This window comes from Macaca fascicularis, chromosome 4 (assembly GCF_037993035.2).
Source record: "Macaca fascicularis isolate 582-1 chromosome 4, T2T-MFA8v1.1".
In the NCBI taxonomy this organism is placed as follows: domain Eukaryota; kingdom Metazoa; phylum Chordata; class Mammalia; order Primates; family Cercopithecidae; genus Macaca; species Macaca fascicularis.
Window position 1 is genome coordinate 96,347,463 of NC_088378.1, and position 23,773 is coordinate 96,371,235.

At 39.3% G+C, this 23,773-nt stretch overlaps 1 long non-coding RNA gene across 1 annotated transcript in view; it reads left to right on the forward strand.

The window, feature by feature from the left end:
* Positions 1-21,243, forward strand: part of LOC102146295 (uncharacterized) — a 73,967-nt gene extending 52,724 nt beyond the window's left edge. Inside the window, exons 2-3 of the long non-coding RNA XR_276391.4 lie at positions 17,716-17,901; positions 18,839-21,243. This is a non-coding gene — a long non-coding RNA (uncharacterized lncRNA). The remainder of the gene's footprint in view (positions 1-17,715; positions 17,902-18,838) is intronic.
* Positions 21,244-23,773: the final 2,530 nt, after the last annotated feature.

The window sequence follows — 23,773 nt, forward strand, 5'->3', positions numbered from 1 at the left end:
CTCCGGAGGCTGAGATAGGAGAATCACTTGAACCTAGGAGGCGGAGGTTGCAGTGAGCCGAGATTATGCCACTGCACTTCAGCCTGGGCAACAGAGCAAGACTCCATGTCACACACACAAAAATAAGAGATAACAAAAACATAAATGGTTATTATTTCATAATAATATTATTTTTACCTAATGGACTGTGCTCTCACTTACCCGGTACTGGAGGTCGGCTTTTACCCTTCTCTGCCTGGCATCTCCCTTACTCACCTATCAGGCAAGGCTGTAGCCCTGTAAACCACACCCATGTGTGCCTTCTGTTTCTATATCTTTCTTTTCCTCTTTTGCTCAAGACACTCCACTCAATCCCACCTTTGCTCCTTGGACACTTTTATTTCTTCTGGCTTGGCTCCTAATACTGTTCTCTTTGTTCGCTAATTTCTGCTCGTTTATATTTTATGGAGTCTCTCTCCTTTGCTTTTTGCCCTATGTGAACCAGATTGTGTCCTCTCCCACCCCACCTGTACCTCCCCTAGAATTTCAGCCATATTCTCTCAGGCAGAATTAATTCCTCCTATAACTTGGTATTGACACTTCCTGCATCCTGCCTTGCCATATAATTCATTCATTTTCTCTCCCTCTCTGTCTCTCTCTCTCTGTCTCTCCTCCGCTCCCCCCTCCCTCTCTTTCTCCCTCTCTCTCTCCTTCTTTTCCTCCTTTCTTTCCCAGCTAAAATATAAGTTTCTCAGGGCCTAATTTATCTTCAAACCATAAAACACTTAGTAAATATTTGAGTTCTATTGAATAATCGACTTTTTTATTTCTTGGTCTGTCTAGTAACTCAATTTATTGCATTTCTTTTTCTTTTTTTACTCTCCATTAAAATATTTTAATTTGAAAGTTAATAAATGACATTGTTTCATCACTTTTTTTTTATTATTATACTTTAAGTTCTAGGGTACATGTGCATAATGTGCAGGTTTGTTACTTTTATACTTCATGCCTGGGTGGCAAATCCATGGAAATTATTTTCTGTGATCACTTTTACAGGCCTCTGAGGGTGTTGTGGGGATTAAATGGGAATAATGCATAGAAGTGCAGCATCTGGCATAGAATTGAGCTCACTAGCATTCGTGTTTTTAATAATTAGAAGGATTGCAAATGTTGAAGTTCTGTGCTTAAACACGTGAACTTAAGGTAAAAATAACATCAGAAAGGAATAGTCAGTTCTCCCAAGTACTTATGTAATACTGTTCAACTTTTTTTCTTGACAGAGATCAGCAGCATTATGACAAAAGTAAAACTTGAGATCTGTAATAGTCTGTGGCATAATCATATTTAGATGGTTACAAATGAAAAGACTATAAATCTCCAACTTGAATGAGATGCAAAGAGGTCTTTCGTAGTACCATAAATAAATGATTCTAGCTAAACAACTGTCTATCATCTTTTCCCAGAAATCTTGTGTATTTCTTATATTTTAGTGTGTGCTAACGTGCATGGGTTGGCCCAACGTACCAGAATAATGCCTCTAAATCATGCTGATAGCCATGTAAACTGGCACCCAGACTTTCTCTCTCTCTCTGTCACACACACACACACACACACACACACACACACACACACACACACAATTATAACAGCCCACCACCAGGAGGGTAGAGAATCCATGAGTGAGTTTTCTGATTGTGGGGATGAAATTGCTCTGGCTCATTTATTCTCTCTCCCAGGCTTCCGAGTGACAGTGACATATTTTTCTTTTCTGATTTAAAGATGTATTATTGACTTTGTAAAAGAGTGTCCACCTGGCCCCCGGAGGTTCTCATTTGTGGTTTCAGTTTCACTGCTGTCCCTTAAACACCCCAAGAAGAATTCTGCTTCATGTGATAGCACTTTTATTTCCTCTGCCAGGACAACTCTTGTTCTAGATAGCCACATGGCTTACCTCTTTGCTTCACCAGGACCTCTGTCACCTTGTTAGAGAGTCATATTTGCTCATCTTAGGTAAAATAGAACACCCCTAGCACTCTATTCTTTATAACTCCATTACTACCTGACATTGCTATTTCATTATTGTCTCTCTGTCCCTTGTAGAATGTAAGCACTGTGGCATAGGGGTTTTTTTCTGCATTGTTCATTAGTCTGTCTCCAGCATTTTAAACTTTATTTAGTAAAGAATAAGCATCAAAAAATATTTGTTGAAATAATATGTAAAACTAGCTGAGATAGAGACAACTGTCATCTATCGAAAATTACAAGTCCTGATTTATAAAGTATGCCATTGGGTACAAATATTACATGATAGCTTAGGCGTGGACTTGTGTCTGACGACTGAGGTAGCTTCTGGACTGATTTCCCTGCCTCTAGTCTCTTCATCTTTGTCTTCATTGTTCTGAGTTTTCCTCCCACAAAAATCTGATCATGCCACTTTCCAGACCAACTTCACTTCATAGTTCTCTAGGTCTTTTAGTACCAAATCGAGGCTTCTCAGGGTGACTACAAGATCCCTTAAAGATCTACCCTAGTTTGCTTTTCTAGTCTCATCTTTTCCCACTCACTTCCCTGCTTACACAGAGTAGCTACATATACATCCCTGCACAGTCCACATTGTTTCATGTCTTTTTGACTTTGCCCACATTCCCTGCTTAGTGTTTTTATTTATCACTACCAACCCGATAAGAGTTCCCTGTAAACTCTTTACTCAGGTTCTGTTTAAACATCATAGCCTCTGAAAAACCTCTACTCTTCCTTCTAGTCCCAGCCAATCATGGTCAAATGTCGTTTGTAGGCTCCCTTATGCATATGTGTCTTACTAAGGTGCAGCAATTTGCATTCACAACCATTATTATTGGCTCTTGAGGTATGAGTCACGTACATCCTGTCCATCTTTGGCCATCAGTAACCATCAGTTGTCTGAACTGTCACATGTGCTGAATTTTGATTATCTGGGAAGGGTGATAGCTCCTTTGTGTCCCCCAGGATTAATTTCTGGTGCTCAGTTAATATGAGCCAATTTAAATATTAACATAAAGAACACTTGATAAGGTGACTCAATTAGGAATCCTAAGCACAGTATTTTCTTAGCCATATGTAAATGATATCTTGTTATTTATTTTAAGCATCTTATTTTAGCTGTTCTCTTATAATTTTGAAAAGCAAATGATTAATTGATGTGTAAAATTATGAAGATATATTTTTTTCACCTTAAGTAGATGGAGTAGGAATTTTCTATTGATAAACTATGACTATGTTTAAGTTTTCAACTAACATAAATGTGACACAGGATTTTCTAGAACAGCAGCTTCCAGACTTGATATTTCTTACTCACGTCAGAAAAACATGCGAGCATATATTCCATTTGTGTTTGTTATTTTTTAAAATAGTAATGTTTTAATTTAATTTAATGATACTTGTATGGAGCTGGCTATATTTAAGGCACTGTTTAAAGAACTTTACAAATATATGAAGTAGATAGTTATTCTTCTTTGCATGAAAAGAAACTGAGTCATAGATTAAATAAGTTGCCCATGTTAGACAGTTGTAAGTCGCAGAGCTGAGCAGTCTGTCTGCATGCTCTTGCTGTCAATCCACTAAGCTGCCTTTAAAATAAATAAAAATTTACTCTAAACAACAAACTCTAATATATTCTGTATGTTACAAAATATACATAAAATAAAAATTTTAAAAAAAAGGCAAAAGGGAACAAAATAATGGTGTTTTAAAATATCAGGCTAATTGTAATTACATAAGGGCTTCACATAATCAATGACTAACCATCACAGGAAAGAATGTATGCATTAGGATGGTTTATAATGTATGATTATAGATATAAATCTGTCCTTCAAACTGCAGTCTTGATAACTTTGAATTTTTTGGCCAACAACTTTTTGTCAAACCTAATTTGATCATCTTCATTTTTAATCTTATAATATGGTGGCTGAATAGCTTATACCAGGAGTAGAATTTTCCATGTTACCATTTTCTTGTTCACTTATGCACCTCCATCACTGATATTATCCTCAGCATGTGATGCCTTTGAATTAATATTTTAGACCTATATGTCCTTGTAAAGTTTAGTATAGATAAAACTTGACAATATACTCTACAAATTCTCCTAACTGGTCTCTTATAAACTGCCATAGGGTGTAACCTACTGAAATCAGAGAATGGCTACATGAGGGCACCACTGTCTACCCCTCTGTGCCTGGAACATGCATGCTTCTTTCAGGATATTTTGCTCACTGTATGAGATATAGATCCTCTGATATAATTACTGAACAAGGATGCCTATGAAAATCCATATATCAAATATAGACTCATATTATATTTAGATAAAATCGAAATAGAAATTGTAGTATTTTTCTTTACTCACCCCAAAGGATTGTCGTGTGCTGCTCCCATCCTTTTTTTGGGTTAGAGAACCCTTGAAATGCAATGAAAGAAGTCACCTGGATGTAAAGCCTCAAATATGAAGATAAAACTGTGGCTCAAAGAGGCAAAAGAGGCTTATAAAGGTGAAACTCAGCAGAGTTGCAACAGACACTTGGCTTACAAATAAAAATAGATATTGTTAACATATTTAAAATGTGAGAACAATTTAAGTTGCAGTAGTTCTTTCTGTTAAAAGTCTTTTTCCCTCCTTTTTTGTTGTCAGCCAATTACTTCATGGTTATTATGTTCAATCCTTAATTCAAACCTTTTGGCTGAGGCCAAGGGCATATTGTGGTATTAACAAAATGGGAACCAACTATTGCTTCTCCCTTTCCACTACTGGATCAGAATCTGTTGCTTGGTTGCATGCACTAATGACCCGTGAAATATTATTGTTCTGTTAATTTAACTCAGGGAGACCATTGGGGATTTGTTTGAAAAGTTGAGAGATGGTTGGAGTACTTGGCTTACAGATAAACTCACTAAAATACATGAGATTTTTCATTGCACACACCCAGTAAAACAACAACCCAGCCAACTAATCAAATGGAAGAAAAAAAAACAAACAAAAACAGTCAAGAAAGTTGTATGCCAAACAACTATTGCACAGATTAAACATATATTTTTCAGGTAAGTATTAAATTATTTAGTCACAATTTAGACACTTAAAGGAGAGATCATGTTTCATAAAGTTATAAAGTACTGATTTCTGTGATACTTGCATGGTCTTTATAGTGCTTCCCTTTCTGTAGTGTTTCCTGTTCTTGTTTTTCATTTGCCTGACATAAGACTGTATTTTACCTTTTTGTAGTTCAGGAAATTTAGCTCAGAGTAATTAATAGATCTATTATTATCCATGTATAAACATATTTGTATGTATGTTTGGATAAATCAACAATGAAAATATCACAGGAGAGATTATACCTCCCTTTTGTTTGCTTACCTTTAACTATAAGTAGATAAATAATTTTAAGAAACACTACTTTAAATTTGAAGTGTTATCAATCCTTTATAATCCAAAGATATGTTTTGATAGATGTTGATCAATACAGAATGAGTAGCATAATTGAATAGATTAAATTCACAAATTATACTGCATTTGTAGAATGTATTCATCCTCAATTTTTACTAAATGAAAATTTTCGATTTTTCAAGCAGAGTAAATGGCACAAATACTTCTTGAACATACAGAGTTTGACTGTTTCATTTATTCTCACTTGTATCTCAAAGTATTTCATAAATGTGAAAAATAAAATAGCATAATAATGAAAAACTGCTCTCCTTTGTCTTGCCCCTCCAAATCTCCAGTCCTCCCAGAGGCAATCATTTGTATTTATTTCAGCCATTTCTTCTAGTATTTTCACCCACATTATCCATTGATTTCCCATTAAATAAGATAAGATAAGATAAGGCTTGTTTGCTTGCTTTTTCTTTCTTTCTTCCTTTCCTCCTTTCTTTCTTTCAAGACAGAGTCTTGCTCTGTCACCCAGGCTGGAGTACAGTAGCCTGATCTCGGCTAACTGCAACCTTCGCTTCCCAAATTCAAGTGATTCTCCTGCCTCTTCCTCCTGAGTAGCTGGGATTACAGGCACACACCACCATACCTGGCTAATTTTTGTATTTTTAGTAGAGACAGGGTTTCACAACATTGGCCGGGCTGATCTTGAACTCCTGATCTCAAGTGATCCACCTGCCTTAGCCTCCCAAAGTACTGGGATTACAGGTGTTAGCCACCATGCCCAGCCAAGATAAGGCTTTCTGAAATGAAATCTTATATTCTTTTCCCACACTTTACTTTCCTGCCCAACTACTCTTTTGATGTAATCATATAATAATTTTTAGAATAAATCAGTATTCAGTTTTTATGTTGTTATTGTGAAAATATTTTTTACTACAAAACCAAGTGGTAGTCTATGACTGTTTTTTAATAAGATGCTTTCTTTGTAGTTAATAATTCCCCCCTTTACCACATACATTAGTTTTCAGTGTATCTATCATTAATTATTTTTTATCCATTCAGCCACTCTGTATCTTTTAATAGAATGATTAAATCTATTTATTTTTTAATTGTTTTCTAGTTGTTTTGTAGATTTTTTTTCTTCCTCTCTTAGTGTCTTCCTTTTTGGTTAAGTGATGTTTTTCCATTAGCATATTTTGATTTCTTGCTTTTTAATGTATCTGTAATAGATTTTTTGCTTTGTGGTTACCATGAGGGTTTCAAGAAACATAGTTATAAAAGTTATTTTAAACTGATAATGACTTAACTTCAATTACAACAAAGGAAGAAAAAAGAAAACCTCTATCCCTTAACTATGTTCTCTACCCACACTTTGCATTTTTGATGTCACAATTTATGTCCTTTTATATTGCATAGTCATTAACAAATTACTATAGTTATTTTTTATTAGTTTTTCCATTTTATATTAAAGATATGTGATTTACACACTTCCATTACATTATTAGAGTATTCCAAATTTGACTGTGTACTTTTATTACTGAATTACGTACTTTCAGATGTTTACCTGTTACTTATTAGCACCTTTCATTTTCTTCTTGAAGAACTCTCTTTAGCATTTCTTGTAAGACAGGTCTGGTGGTGATAAATTCCCTCAGCTTTGTTTGTCTGGAAAAGTCTTTACCTCTCCTTTATTTCTAAAGGCAGCTTTGATGGGTAGAGTATTCTTGATTGGCAGTTTTTTTTTTCCTTCAGCACTTTGGATATATTATTCTACCTTCTCCTGAGTTTTAATGTTGCTACTGAGAGTCTGCTGTTAGAGATACTGGGATTCCCTTGTATGTTATTTTCTTTTCTCTTGCTGCTTTCAGGATCCTCTCTTTGTTTTGGATTGTAGAAATTTTGATTAAAATATGTTGTGGGGTAGTCTTACCTGGATTGAATCTGATTGGAGACCATTGACCTTCCTGTACCTGGGAATTTATATCTTTTTCCAGATTTGGAAGATAGTCTGTTATTATTTCTTTAAATAAGCTTTCTACTCCTTTCTCTACTCCCTGTTGAACACTAATGACCTATAATTTGCTGTTCTGATGTTATCCCATACATTTCATAAGCTTTCTTCATTCTCTTTTATTCTTCTTTCTACTCTGACTCTATTTATAAGTAACCTGTCTTCAAGTTTATAGATTCTTTCCTCTGCTTCATTAGTTCTGCTGTTGATGTTCTACACTGCATTTCTCATTTGTTTTCATTGTGTTTTTCAGCTCCAGGATTTCTGTTTGTGATATGATTTGGCTCTGCGTCCCCACCAAAATCTCATCTTGAATTGTAGCTCCAATAATTTCCATGTGTTATGGGAGGGGCGTGGTAGGTGATAATTGAATCATAGGGGTGGTTTCCTCCACTGCATACTGTTCTTGTGGTAGTGAAAAAGTCTCACGAAATCTGATGGTTTTATGAGGGGTTTCCCTTTTCACTTGGCTCTCATTCTCTCTTCTGCTGCCATGTAAGATGTTCCTTTCACCTTCTGCCATGATTGTGAGACCTCCCCAGCCATATGGAACTGTGAGTCCATTAAACCTCTTTTTCTTTATAAATTACCCCATCTCAGATATGTCTTTATCAGCAGTGTGAAAATGAACCAATACAGTTTGATATTTGAAAAAATTATTTCAATTTTTAAAATTTCTCTCATCAACTTCTGACTTGTTTTTCTGTATTTTATTGATGTTTACTGAGCTTCCTTAAAGATAGCCATTTTGAATTCTTTGTCAGGCAGTTCCTCCATCTTCATCTCTTTAGGGTCAGTCACTGACATTTATTTTGTCCATTTGGTGACATCATATTTCTCTAATTTATCTTAATCCTTTTGGCCATGCATTAATGTCTGTACATTGACATAGGTACCTAATTCAGCTTTTGCAGTCTGGCTTTGTTTATGAGCTTCCTTTGGCATTTTTAAAGCTTTCTTTGTAAGCTTTTTCAGAGATTCATAAAAAGTTACCTGATAGGTCCCTAAGTCTGTTACCACTCTATCTATTGCAGGGCTAGGGAGTACTCTAAGACCAGGACTGCCATGGCTGAAATCCTTTGGTTGTCGAGGCTGAGAGTGCTGGTTGCACCTGAAGTGCATGGCTGCCAAGACCAGCACAGCACTGAGGCATGCCCAAGTCTTGCAGCTTGTATGACCTGTGCACAACTGAGGCTTTTCAGGGCTCAAGGTTGATGCAGTTGGTCATCTGCCATTATTTATTAAGGGTTCTATCTTATGCTTATCAATATTAATTTCCAAGTGCACAAACATTTCAGATAATCTATCAATTTCATGAATTCTTAGACTCCTCTTCCAGGTCCCTGTATCCTACTTTTCCCATCTAGACTGGTTTCTCCCTTGGCCTGATGAATTCTTGTAATCCTAGGACCTTCTTTTGTAGCTCTAGCTTATGTTGGCTCTACTCTTTCCTAGATTCTGTGTCTTCGTCTTAAAAATAGTATATATCCTCTTTTTCTGAGGCATATCCTACTATGGCTACTGGGAAAAGGTGCAGTGGCAAACAACTTAAAAAATTCATTGCACATCCAAAATTTCATTTACTTTTCACTCACACTTTATTGATATCCCCTCACACTTTATTGATTTCATGATACTGATTCTTTCTATCCATGAGCATGGAATATTCTTCCATTTGTTTGTGTCCTCTTTTATTTCTTTGAGCAGTGGTTTGTAGTTCTGCTTGAAGAGGTCCTTCACATCCCTTGTAAGTTGGATTCCTAGGTATTTTATTCTCTTTGAAGCAATTGTGAATGGGAGTTCACTCATGATTTGGCTCTGTTTGTCTGTTATTAGTGTATAAGAATGCTTGTGATTTTTGCACATTGATTTTGTATCCTGAGACTTTGCTGAAGTTGCTTATCAGCTTAAGGAGATTTTGGGCTGAGACAATGGGGTTTTCTAAATATACAATCTTGTCATCTGCAAACAGGGACACTTTGACTTTCTCTTTTCTTAATTGAATACCCTTCATTTCTTTCTCCTGCCTGATTGCCCTAGCCAGAACTTCCAACACTATGTTGAATAGGAGTGGTGAGAGAGGGCATCCCTGTCTTGTGCCAGTTTTCAAAGGGAATGCTTCAAGTTTTTTCCCATTCAGTATGATATTGGCTGTGGGTTTGTCGTAAAGAGCTCTTATTATTTTGAGATACGTCCCATCAATACCTAGTTTATTGAGAGTTTTTAGCATGAAGGGCTGTTGAATTTTGTCAAAGGCCTTTTCTGCATGTATGGAGATAATCATGTGTTTTTTGTCTTTGGTTCTGTTTATATGCTGCATTAGGTTTATTGATTTGCGTATGCTGAAGGGATGAAGCCAACTTGGATCGTGGTGGACAAGGTTTTGGTGTGCTGCTGGATTTGTTTTGCCAGTATTTTATTGAGGGTTTTTGCATCGATGTTCATCAGGGATATTGGTCTATTCTCTTTTTTGTGTGTGTCTTTGCCAGGCTTTTGTATCACAATGATATTGGCCTCATAAGATGAATTAGGGAGGATTCCCTCTTTTTCTACTGATTGGGATAGTTTCAGAAGGAATGGTACCAGCCCCTCTTTGTACCTCTGGCAGAATTTGGCTGTGAATCCATCTGGTCCTGGACTTTTTTTGGTTGGTAGGCTATTAATTATTGCCTCAATTTCAGAGCCTGCTATTGGTCTATTCAGGGATTCAACTTCTTCCTGGTTTAGTCTTGGGAGGGTGTATATGTCCAGGAATTTATGCATTTCTTCTAGATGTTCTAGTTTATTTGTGTAGAGGTGTTCATAGTATTCTCTGATGGTAGTTTGTGTCTCTGTGGGATCGGTGGTGATATCCCCTTTGTCATATTTCATTGTGTCTATCTGATTCTTCTGTCTTTTCTTCTTTATTAGTCTTGCTAGCGGTCTATCAATTTTGTTGATCTTTTCAAAAAACCAGTTCCTGGATTCATTGATTTTTTGAAGGGTTTTTTATGTCTCTATCTCCTTCAGTTCTGCTCTGATCTTACTTATTTCTTGCCTTTTGGTAGCTTTTGAATGTGTTTGCTCTTGCTTCTCTAGTTCTTTTAATTGTGATGTTAGTGGTCAATTTTGGATCTTCCTTGCTTTCTCTTGTGGGCATTTTGTGCTGTAAATTTCTCTCTACACACTGCTTCAAATGTGTCCCATAGATTCTGGTATGTTGTGTCTTTGTTCTGATTGGTTTTAAAGAACATCTTTATTTCTGCCTTCATTTCATTATGTACCCAGTAGTCATTTAGGAGCAGGTGTTCAGTGGTTTTGAGTGAGTTTCTTAATCCTGAGTTCTAGTTTGATTGCACTGTAGTCTGAGACACAATTTGTTATAATTTTTGTTCTTTTACATTGCTGAGGAATGCTTTACTTCCAACTATGTGGTCAATTTTGGAATAAATGTGATGTGGTACTGAGAAGAATGTATATTCTTTTGATTTTGGGTGGAGAGTTCTGTAGATGTCTATTAGTTTTGCTTGGTGCACAGCTGAGTTCAATTCCTGGATATCCTTGTTAGCTTTCTGTCTTGTTGTTCTGTCTAATGTTGACAGTGGGGTGTTAAAGTCTCCCATTATTGCATGGGAGTCTAAGTCTCTTTGTAAGTCTCTAAAGGACTTGCTTTATGAATCTGGGTGCTCCTGTATTGGGTGCATATATATTCAGGATAGTTAGCTCTTCTTGTTGAATTGATCCCTTTAATATTATGTAATGGCCTTCTTTGTCTCTTTTGTTCTTTGTTGGTTTAAAGTCTGTTTTGTCAGAGACTAGGATTGCAACCCCTGCTTTTTTTGTTTTGTTTTGTTTTCCATTTGCTTGGTAGATCTTCCTCCATCCCTTTATTTTGAGCCTATGTGTGTCTCTGCTCAGGAGATGGGTCTCCTGAATATAGCACACTGATAGGTCTTGACTGTTTATCCAATTTGCCAGTCTGTGTCTTTTAATTGGAGCATCTAGCCCATTTACATTTACGATTAATATTGTTTTGTGTGAATTTGATCCTGTCATTATGATGTTAGCTGGTTATTTTGCTCGTTAGTTGATGCAGTTTCTTCCTAGCATCGATGGTCTTTACCATTTGGCATGTTTTTGCAGTGGCTGGTACTGGTTGTTCCTTTCCATGTTTAGTGCTTCCTTCAGGAGCTCTTGTAAGGCAGGCCTGGTGGTGACAAAATCTCTCAGCATTTGCTTATCTGTGAAGGATTTTATTTCTCCTTCACTTACGAAGCTTACTTTGGCTGAATATCAAATTCTGAGTTGAAAATTATTTTCTTTAAGAGTGTTGATTATTGCCCCCCACTCTCTTCTGGCTTCTAGAGATTCTGCCAAGATCTGCTGTTAGTCTGATGGGCTTCCCTTTGTGGGTAACCTGACCTTTCTCTCTGGCTGTCCTTAACATTTTTTCCTTCATTTCAACTTTGGTGAATCTGACAATTATGTGTCTTGGAGTTGCTCTTCTTGAGGAGTATCTTTGTGGCGTTCTCTATATTTCCTGAATTTGAATATTGGCCTGCCTTGCTAGGTTGGGGAAGTTCTCCTGGATAATATCCTGCAGAGTATTTTCCGACTTGTTTCCATTCTCCTCATAATTTTCAGGTACACTAATCAGTTGTAGATTTGGTCTTTTCACATAGTCCCATATTTCTTTTGTTCGTTTTTTCTTTTTACTCTTTTCTCTGAACCTCTCTTCTCACTTCATTTCAATCATTTGATCTTCAGTCACTGATACCTTTTCTTCCAGTTGATCGAATTGGCTACTGATGCTTCTGCATGCATCACGTAGTTCTCGTGCCATGGTTTCCAGCTCCATCAGGTCATTCAAGGATTTCTCTACACTGTTTATTCTAGTTAGCCATTTGTGTAGTCTTTTTTCAAGGTTTTTAGCTTCTTTGCGATGGGTTCGAACATTCTCCTTCAGCTTGGAGATGTTTGTTATTACCAATTGTCTGAAGCCTTCTTGTCTCAACTCATCAAAGTCATTCTCTGTCCAGCTTTGTTCCGTTGCTGGCGAGGAGCCGCATTCCTTTGGAGGAGAAGAGGCGCTCTGATTTTTAGAATTTTCAGTTTTTCTGCTCTGGTTTCTCCCCATCTTTGTGGTTTTATCTACCTTTGGTCTTTGATGATGGTGATGTAAATATGGGGTTTTGGTGTAGATGTCCTGTTCGTTAGTTTTCCTTCTAACAGTCAGGACCCTCAGCTGCAGGTCTGTTGGGGTTTGCTGGAGTTCACTCCAGACCCTGTTTGCCTGGGTATCAGCAGTGGAGGCTGCAGCACAGCAAATATTGCAGAATGGCAAATGTTGCTGCCTGATCCTTCCTCTGTAATCTTCATGTCAGAGGGGCACCCAGCTGTCTGAGGTGTCAGTCCACCCCTACTGGGAGGTATCTCCCAGTTAGGCTACTCGGTGGTCAAGGACCCACTTGAGGCAGTCTGTCCGTTCTCAGATCTCAAACTCCGTGCTGGGAGAACCACTACTCTTCAAAGCTGTCAGACAGGGACGTTTAAGTCTGCAGAAGTTTCTGCTGCCTTTTGTTCAGCTATGTGCTGCCCCCAGAGGTGGAGTGTACATAGGCAGGCTGGCCTCCTTGAGCTGCGGTGGGCTCCAGTCAGTTCAAACTTCCTGGCCGCTTTGTTTACCTACTTAAGCCTCAGCAATGGCGGCCGCTCCTCCCCCAGACTCGCTGCTGTCTTACAGTTCAATCTCAGACTGCTGTGCTTAGCAGTGAGGGAGGCTCCATGGGTTTGGGATCCTCTGAGCCAGACACAGGATATAATCTCCTGGTGTCCCATTTCCTAAGACCGTTGGAAAAGTGCAGTATTGGGGTGGAGGTGTCCCGAATTTCCAGGTACCATCTGTCACAGCTTCCTTTTGCTAGGAAAGGGAATTCCCCAACCCCTTGTGCTTCCCGGGTGTGGCGATGTGCTGCCCTACTTTGGCTTATTCTTCCTGGGCTACACCCACTGTCGGACAAGCCCCAGTGAGATGAACCTGGTACCTCAGTTGGAAATGCAGAAATCACCCATATTCTGTGTCGCTCATGCTGGGAGCTGTAGACTAGAGCTGTTCCTATTCGGCTATCTTGGAACCTCCCCCTCTGTAACACATTTTCTTTATCCTGTCTACTGTTGATGGACATTTAGGTTGATTCCGTGTCTGCTGCAGTAAAAGTACTTGTGAATGTCTTTATAATAGAATGAGTTACCATCCTTTGGGTATATACCCAGTTATGGGATTGCTAGGTTGAATGGTAATTCTGCTTTGAGTTCTTTGAGAAACCTCCAAACTGCTTTCCATAGTGGCTGGACTAATATACACTTCCATCAGCAGTGTATAAGCATTCCCTTTTCTTTGCAACTTCATCAGCATCTATTATATTTTGACTTTTTATTAATAGCCATTCTGACTAGTGTGAGACAGTATCTCATTGTGGCTTTGATTTGCATTTCTCTAAAGATTAGTGATGTTGGGCATTTTTTCATATGCTTGTTGGCCACTTCTTTTAAGAGTGTCTGCATATGTCCTTTGCCAATTTTTTTTTTTTTTTTTTTTTTTTTTTGTTAGGTGGAGTCTTGCTGTGTTGCCTGAGCTGGAGTGCAGTGGTGCAATCTTGACTCACTGCAGCCACCGCTCCCCAGGCTCAAGTGATTCTCCTGCCTCAGTAACTGAGTAACTGAGTAACTGAGACTACAGGCACACATGACCACACCGTCCTAATTTTTTTTTTTTTGTATTTTTAGTAGAGATGAGGTTTCACCTCATCTCTGTTGGTCAGGCTGGTCTCAAACTCCTGATCTTAGGCGATCCGCTTGCCTAGGTCTCCCAAGGTGGGATTACAGTCATCAGCCACTGTGCTTAGCCTTTGCCAACTTTTTAAGGAGGTTATTTGTTTTTTGCTTATAAATTTGTTTTAAGTGCTTATAAATGTTGGGTATTAGATTTTGTCAGATGCATAGTTTGCTAAATTTTTCTCCTGTTGTGTAGGGTGTCTGTTTACTCTGTTGATAGTTTCTTTTGCTGTGCCAGAGCTCTTTAGTGTAATTAGGTCCCATTTATCAATTTTTGGTTTTGTTGTAATTGCTTTTGGAGTTTTCGTCGTGAACTCTTCACCAGTTTGTATGTCCAGAATGGTATTGCCTAGGTTTTTTTTTTTTTTTTTTTTTTTCTTGAGATTTTTGTATATGGTGTAAGAAAGGGGTCCAGTTTCAATCTTCTGCATATGGCTAGCCAATTATTCTGCCACCATTTAGTGAATAGAAAGTTTTTTCCCCATTGCTTGATTTTTGCAACTTTGCCTAATAGCTGATAGTTTTTGGTGTATGACATCATTTCTGGGCTCTCTATTCTGTTCCATTGATCTATGTGTCTATTTTTGAAACAGGACCATACTGTTTTGGTTACTGTAGCCTTGTAGCATAGTTAGAAGTCAGATAATGTGATGCCTCCAGCTTTGTTCAATTTGCTTAGGATTGCCTTTGCTTTCTGGGATCTTTTTCTGGTTCCCTATGAATTTTAGAATAGTTTTTTTTTGGAAAAAAAATCTGTGAAGAATGTCAATGGTAGTTTAATAGGAATGTCATTGAATCTGTAAATTGCTTTGGGCATTATGACCATTTAAAAAATATTGATTCTTCCTACCCATGATCGTAGAATGTTTTTCCATTTATTTGTGCCATCTCTGATTCCTTTGAGCAGTGTTTTGTAGTTCTCATTGTAAAGATCTTTCACCTCCTTAGTTAACTGTATTCCTTGGTATTTTATTCTTTTTGTGGCATTTGTGAATGAAATTGTGTTCTTCATTTGGTTCTTGACTTGGATGTTGGTGTATAGGATTGCTACTGATTTTTATACATTGATTTCGTATCCTGAGACTGTGTAATTGTTTATCAGATTAAGGAGATTTTGGGAAGAGACTATGGGGTTTTCTACGTATATAATCATATCATCTGCAAATAGGAATAGTTTGACTTCTTCTCTTCCTATTTGGATGCCTTTGATTTCTTTCTCTTGCCTGATAGCTCTGGCTAGAACTTCCAGTACTAAGTTGAATAGGAGTGATGAGAGAATACATCCTTGTCTTGTGCTGGTTTTCAAAGGGAATGCTTTTGACTTTTGCTCATTCAGTGTGATCTTGGCTGTGGGTTTTTTATAGATGGCCCTTATTATTTTGAAGTAGGTATGTTCTTTCAATGTCTTGTTTGTTGAGGGTGTTTTCACATGAAGCAGTGTTGAATTTTATTGAATACCTTTTCTGCATCTATTGAGATGATCATATGATTTTTGGTTCTGGTTCTGTTTATGTGATGAATCACATTTATTGATTTGTGTACGTTGAACCAACCTTGCATCCCAGGGATAAAGCCTGCTTGATCATAGTAGATTAGCCCTTTGATGTGCTGCTGGATCAGTTTGCTAGTATTTTGCTGAGGATCTTCGGATTCTGTCCTTGATGGACCCTGACTGGTACATTTTCTAAAATACAGCTTGGTGTTGACCATCCTGTTATCTTTCCAGGAACATAATGTGCTTGTACAGTTTATAGATTCAAATCTTATGTTGTTTCTATGACTTTTTCATGATTGACATTTTAAATATTTATCATTCCCTTAATTTCCATTCTCTCAGTATCTCCAATTTTGTGTATGTTGAATTTCCTTTCCCTTCCATACCTATCATTTTCTCTTTGATTGTTAACCGTTTCACTTTAATTAAAAAATACTTTAAATCATGTTTTCTGTGTATCTGCATTTTTTCATGACTTCTTGTGGGCTTAATTGCCAGAATGTCTTTATTTTTCTTTCTCTTTTTTTGTGTGCTTACAAACTTATTTTTAACTAATTTTGTTGTGTCACCATGTCTTTCTTGATCTTGAATAATTCTCTTTTGAAGTTTTACTTTATCTGGGAATTTGTTTTAAAAAATGTTTTATATTTATAATTTATATTTGATTACACTTTTATTGGTTCCATGGCAATATTAATATAAATATTCTTCATCTTATTCTGGCTCTTTTTTAATTGTTACACATCCTCAGGTGAGTTAAATTTCCCCTCAAACCAAGATGCTCTACTTAATTTCCTTATAAAACAGTATTGAGTGTATGTGTCTTCTATTAACTTTTATTTCATTTTACTCAACAGGACAAAGCAAATTCATGTATACTTATGAGACAGGGTATATTTCAGTAGTCCTGATAGAATGAATAGTTGCACTTTCTAGGTATGCCAATAACTTTTTGAACTACTGATATTTTCCAGTTTTGTCTGGCTTGCAGGCACAAAATTTTCTTAAAAGCTTACCACACTCCAAATTTACCTTTTGCTGAACTTGTCATTTCTTTCTCATATTGTGATTAGGGATGCAGTTTACATTTTTGTTTTCTATTCTCTTTTGGAATGACTTCCCATGATAAACAGGTCTGTGTTTATACTGTGTTTAATACTAAAGATTTGTTGGAATTTATAAACTGTGAGCTTTATGAAGACCAAGGTTTGTGTAGTGACTACACTCAGACTCTGGAATGAGTGCTAAACATTATTTTAAGCTCAATTTGATATGCATTATTATTATTATTATTATTATTATTATTTTAGATGGAATTTCGCTGTTGTTGCCCAGGCTAGAGTGCAATGGCATGATCACGGCTCACCGCAACCTCTGCCTCCCAGATTCAAATGATTCTCCTGCCTCAGCCTTTGGAGTAGCCGGGATTACAAGCATGCGCCACCACGCCTGGCTAATTTTGTAATTTTAGTAGAGACGGGGTTTCTCCATGTTGGTCAGGCTGGTCTGGAACTCCTAACCTCAGCTAATCCACCCACCTCAGCCTCCCAAACTGCTGGGTGAGCCAGTGTGCCTGGCCAATGTAAAAAAAAAAAAAAAAACAAATAAAAACTCTATAAAACTTTATCCCAGATAGGCGTGATCCAAGGAACAATCTCTGTTCTGATCTATTGTTTATATCTCCTTGTGTTGTCTCAGTTATTCTTTTATTTTCATAATATTTTGCTCTGTGATACTTGCACGAATTGTTGTTTTCTCATTATAGAGTCCTTTATTTGTATTCAGCTCTCAGACTGTGATCCTGTTAATGATCAAAGGTCATGCTAAAAAAAGACTTTGCTCCTTTTTTATATAGTCTGAGGAGTTCGGGCAGCTAAATTCCCTGTAAAAGAAATAGGTTTTATGGATTCCTTGGCCATTGTGTTTTCTCAGTATCCCAAGTTCTGTTTGTCTTGATTCTTTTTTCTCTCACTACTGGTTGCATTTTGTGTTCTTTACCATGATTTTCTTTGTTTGCTACAGTTAGGACCTGCACGGGCTACATCAGTAGGAAGATTGATTAAGTTCTTCCTGGTGGAAAGGATTCCTTCCTGCTTGGTGTATAAATTGAGTATGTGATCCCTCAATTTGTAGCGAGAAGATAACATCTCTAACATCATTGACTTCTTCTGCATATCTAACAGAAGCTCTAAGAAGAATGGAAGAGATGTGAGTATTTAATTATTTTCTGCTCAGTATTATATAGCCTCTTCCAAGTATCCATTATACTTTAAAAATAATCATTTCAGTAATAATTATTAATACAAAGGATGACTCTAGAGATTGGATTTTTAAACTCTTTTAGCAGCAGATTTAGAGATGAATGGGAGTTTCTGTGTCACTGTATTAAACAGATAGGCAGTCAGCCTCATTCATTTGTTAGTAGGGGGAAACAAAATCCAAGGGCTGGGGTTTTCTCCCTTGTATTAATGGGATGTGGATGGACTCTGGGGGATGTTCCACAAAGGAAGGATATAAAATATAGTGCAACAAAGAAAGCCTAAGGAAAAATTCAGTAAACAGATTCATTGTTGCCTGGAAGCAATAATGACACTTCTAGGAAACTCCAGTCCTTGGGCTTTAAAACATCTGGAAGAGTTACAAAGGTATTACGTTGAGAGGTAATTGAAAAGGCTATTTTAGAAAGAAGTCATTTTAATGGGTTTTTAAAGATACCTGACACACAATGTAGGTTTAATAAATAGTACATAAAATGTTACCTTTAGGGAAAAATTGCATTTTAGATCTCCATTTTCCCTGCCACAGAACAGAATGTGGAATGAAGTCAAGAGAGATAAGGGTTTATATGGCAGTCCCAGCAGTACGTTTAACATGATCCAGGGTTATTAATAGTAATTTGTTCTATTTTGGGGGAAATCAAAACAGTCCTCTCACAGATCATTTTCAGACTTTTACCAATATCTGTTTCAACTCTTTTTAAAGGGTGTATGCACTGGCATATAAATGACTATGGAAAAGGAGGAAAAAATGGAGGTTTAAAATAGTAGATGTTAGGATTAGACTTCAGTGGCTTATTAGATTATTGACACCTAGAAGACTTTGTAGATAAAATTATTTCCATACATGAAATCCCACTCTTTTGTAGAACAGAACACATCTGGAAGAACAATCTGTTACCTCTGGACAAGCCCAGCTACAGGATCCTTGGGACCGAACACAAATGAAAATGCAGAATCCCTTGTTCAAAAATTACTGAAAGTTTCAAGATGGCAGCAGCAGAACATTAAACCAAGTGGGGGATTCTTATAGGTGCAGGGCACTGTTTGACTATACATGTCTCCCACCCACGAAGCTGGCCCTGCCTCCGGCTGCGCTCCCCACCTTCCTTCCTATTCTACTACTGATGTCTGCCATTCTGTCTTTTACACTTAAACCCTTTCCCTGGTAAGCTTCAATTGCCCCTCAGTTATCAGTCACTGTAATCTCAGTGAATGTGAGTCCCATGGAAGCTCGCATCTGAGAGCAGGTTTGATGTATGGTAGGATAGAGATAAATCAGGGTTGGGAGAAAGATGAAGGATGGCAGGCTACAGGAGGCTGACAGGGTATGGCACGGGGATCTTGAGTACCTTATCAGGAAAATGCCTTTATTCAGAGTAAGATTCTTGGAATGACCTAGTAGAAGTGCGCTGAAGAAGAAAAGCTTTTATGTTTTGCTCTTATGTAGATTTTGTGTTGTGGTGGACCTTTTTAGATAGAGTAGATGGTGGTGGGCTAAGCTGCTGATGTAGGTAAGTTTGGACGTCTCTATGAATGTGCTGAGGACTTCTAAACTGGAGGTATTAAGGATGAAAGAAACCACTCCTCTAGCCTGCAAATGCTAGGGTCCTCTTTTATGCCTTAACAGATTCATTAGCAGTTTACTCATGCTCATGTCTAGCAACTCCAAAGATGGTCCTGGGAAAAGTTTTCACCCTGACTTACAGTATACCTAACCATTACCTAGAAGCTGAGGTTGGATATTTTTAATGTGGGAAAATAAGAAGGAATCTGAGCTTTCATAGTAAAACATCTGCTACCCATAAACCTGTGTGGTATACAAATCATGTTGCTTTCATCTATTAATATATAGAAGGAAAGTGTATTAGTTAACACGAATTAGTGTTGTTATTGTAATGCTGTGTAATAAACAAAACATCTGTGTAGTATACAACAGTAAGCATTTATTCACCTTATACTCTGGAGTTCCCCTCATCTAGTCTGGTCATGGCAGGGCTTGCTCATGTATCTGTCAGCTAGGCAGCTCTGCTGTTCTTGGCTGGGCTTGCTTCCATGACTGTGTGCCAGCAGGCTGTTGGTTGATCTAGTCATTCTTGCAAAATTGGATGACTTGGTTTCACTCCATGTGTCTTATGTCCTCCAGTAGGTCAAACTGGACATGTTTTCATGACAATGGCAGTGGGCAATAGGTAGGCAGAGACATATAAATAAAATTTCAGGCTTCTGCTTGCATCACGTCTGATAACATTGGCTTGAGCAAGTTGCAAAACCATCCAAGAACAGGAGAGCTTTCCAAATTCAAAAGGTAAGGAAGTGGACCCTGCCTTTTTAGGGGTCAGAACTGCAAAGGCATGTGGCAAAAGATATGGGTAAAGGGAGGAAGGAAGGATTGGAGTCATTTATGTCATCCATTTGCTATAGTCTGTCAAAAGCTCTGCTAAGACTTGATGTTTAGATTACAAGGATATGCTAAGTTTTTGTTCCTTTATATCATTAAATAAAGCTGAATCACCAGAAAAATCTTACACCTATATATCAGTTTTCAATGTATTGTCTTTCAGCTCCAACTACCATTCTGCATACTGCTTTGTGATACTGGAGCTGAACCTGGTAAAGATTTTTTCTCCAGCTGGCTTGATGCTAAGCTTTATCAACAGAGGGTGCTAGAGGGACATTGTTGAGGGGATGATGGCAGGAGGGTGCTTCCCTTCCAGGTTCCAGTCCTCATTCCTTGTTATTCTTTGTGAAAGTCAGTAGATCAGTGTGCAGATGGCCTAGTGGAGCTGACCATCAAGGCCAACTCCTCCCTCTCACCTAGGGCCTGTTTTACTGGCAGCTCTGGGCATACCCTTAGGGAGCTGTCTTCCTACCTGACTGGACCACTTTTATAGTTCAGATCAGATCTGTTGCCTCTGATGTTTCTTCCCCTCTGACGGGAAGTGGTAGCCCTACCCTCTTAAAAATCCTTGGTTCTTCATTGCCTGTACCCCTTCAGCCTAATAATTCTTTTTCTGTAAGTGCTATTTCTGAATCCCTTAGAGCAGGAGTTGGTAAACTATAACTAGTGGACAAAATAAGGGGATATCGTTCTATACTTATCAAACTAGCTAAATATTCAGACTTATGACAACACTTAATTATGGGAAGGTTGTGGGGAAGCAAATATCCTAATAAAATGTTACAAGGAGTATACTATCTTTTGGGAGGTCAATATAAAATATGTAACATGTAATTATATATACGATATGCAATAAAACATTTAAAATGTGCATATTCTTCTTAGCTCAGCAATTAAAAAAATAATTAAAAGGATATGTAAAGACTGATGTAGATTGGGGGCAAGATGGCTAACTAGATGCAACTAGAAGGAACATCTGTCTCTGAGGGACTGTAACATTAAGACTGGCACACTCCTAACAGATCTTCAGAGGAAAGGCATTGAGAGTGGATGGAGGGAAGACACAGATGCTAGGCTGAAAAAGGAAGAATCTGGGAGCCCTGCATGGGGCTACTGGGACTAATTCCTGGCATTCGGTGACTACCAGGAAAGGAGTGAGTTGAGCAACCTATTTGCCTGCTCAGGACAATTGAGTTGGCAGGGAGAGCTTTATAGAGAAGTGGTAGAGTCAGAACTTCAGCTGACGTGAAGACCAGAGGGTTTGCTGCAGGAGCATCTGTAGTGGAGCATAGCCAGGGGCGCCCACTTCCCTAGGCTTGACTTGCTTCTCTAGGAGACATTAGTCCTGGGGGAACTGTAAGACCTGAACTCTGCACGATGATCTTGCCCATGAGATTGGGCCAGTACAATCTGAGTACCCCTTGGTATACTGGCCTCCCCTGGGGCCCCAGCCTGGCTGTGCCTGCTTGCAGTGTAGCCTTGGGTACCCAAAGGGTACCTCCTGGGCACCTTCATCATAGCTCCTGTGCTGGCAGACCATGCCTGACCACAGAAAGCTCCAGCAGAGTAGCCACCATGGACATGCACCCATCCACTCACACCTCCCACTGCAGCCTCTTCATGCTGCTTTGCCTGCATGCACTTACCCACATCCACCCCTACATTGCTTTGTTGGCATGTGTCTGTGTGGGCAAACCTTACATCCCCTTCCTTACCAGTGTGTGTATGTGGGCACACACCCTGCCATGCCACTGGTGCTGGTGTGAGAGCACCCCTCCCCATGACCCCATTGAACTGCCATTGCTGTGGGAGTTTTGATGGGTACAGAGCCTGCCAACCCCACTACCACTAGCATCACACCCCTGCCCTACACTGCACCTGGGTGAAACTAGGCACAGAGAACAGCAGACCTGCCCCTACTCTGAGCTGCCACTGCTGCCCATGTGAATGTGCACAGAGGGTGCACACAATCCTGTGCCCATTAGTGACCCATCCTCGTGCCAACACCACCACCAGTGTGAATGCATGTGCAGACATCAGTGGGGGCCCCCCATACCCCTGCATTGTGCTGCCTGTGCGGCTGCGGTGAACACTCATACAGAAGCTGGCAATCCAGCACCTGCTAGCACCCCACTGTAGCCAATGGGCATGAACTCAGCTGTGCTGCTGCTGCTGCTGCTTCTGGCATGCGCAAATGAGGATATATCTCACTGCTACCATCCTATGAAGTGCTTTAGCTGCAACACTCATCAGAGTGTTGTGGCCAGTGGTCTGTGAGCACCTTGGCCCCTCCAGTACAGCAAGTTCCTAACCTTGAAGAGCCAGGGAACAAAGCTGGGCCAGATACCAGTTCCCCAGTCGAAGAGTTCCAAGCTGAACCTTGGCCCCCTAAAGTCTTCCAGAAACAAAACCAGTCAGCTAAACCCACCTTATACCACAGTCAAACCCCCAAGGTTATAAAATAGGATAAAATAAAAACAAAAACCCATCAAGGAATCTGCTGGCAAGATAGCTCAATGGGAACAGCTCCGGTCTGCAGCTCCCAGCAAGATTGATGCAGAAGTCAGGTGATTTCTGCATTTCCAACTGAGGTAGCCAGTTCATCTCACTGGGACTGGTTGGACAGTGGGTGCAGCCCACGGATGGCGAGCTGAAGCAGGGTGGGGCATTGCCTCACCCGGGAAGCGCAAGGGGTCGGGGAATTCTCTGCCCTACCCAAGGGAAGCCGTGAAGGACTGTGCTCGGAGGAACAGCGCACTGTGGCTCAGATACTGTGCTTTTCCCATGTCTTCACAACCCGTAGACCAGGAGATTCCCTCCAGTGCCTACGCCACTAGGGTCCTAGGTTGCAAACACAGAACTGGGTGGCCATTTGGGCAAACACTGAACTAGCTGCAGAATTTTTTTCCCCATACCCCAGTGGTGCCTGGAACACCAGGGAGACAGAACTGTTCACTCCCTTGGAAAGGGGGCTGAAATCAGGGAGCCAAGTGGTCTGGCTCGGTGGGCCCCACCCCAAGGGAGCCCAGCAAGCTGAGATCCAATGGCTTGACATTCTTGCTGACAGCATAGAAGTCTGAGGTCGGACTGGGTCACTCGAGCTTGGTGTGGGGGAGGGGCATCCACCATTGCTGAGGCTTGAGTAGGCAGTTTTACCCTCACAGTGTAAACAAAGCCTCCAGGAAGTTCAGACTGGGAGAAGCCCACTGCAGCTCAGCAAGGCTGCTGTGGCCAGACTACCTCTCTAGATTCCTCCTCTGGGCAGAGCATCTCTGAAAAAAAGGCAGCAACCCCAGTCAGGGGCTTATAGATAAAACCCCCATCTCCCTGGGACACAGCACCTGGGGGAAGGGGTTAATGTGGGCACAGCTTCAGCATACTTAAACACCCTGCTTGATGGCTC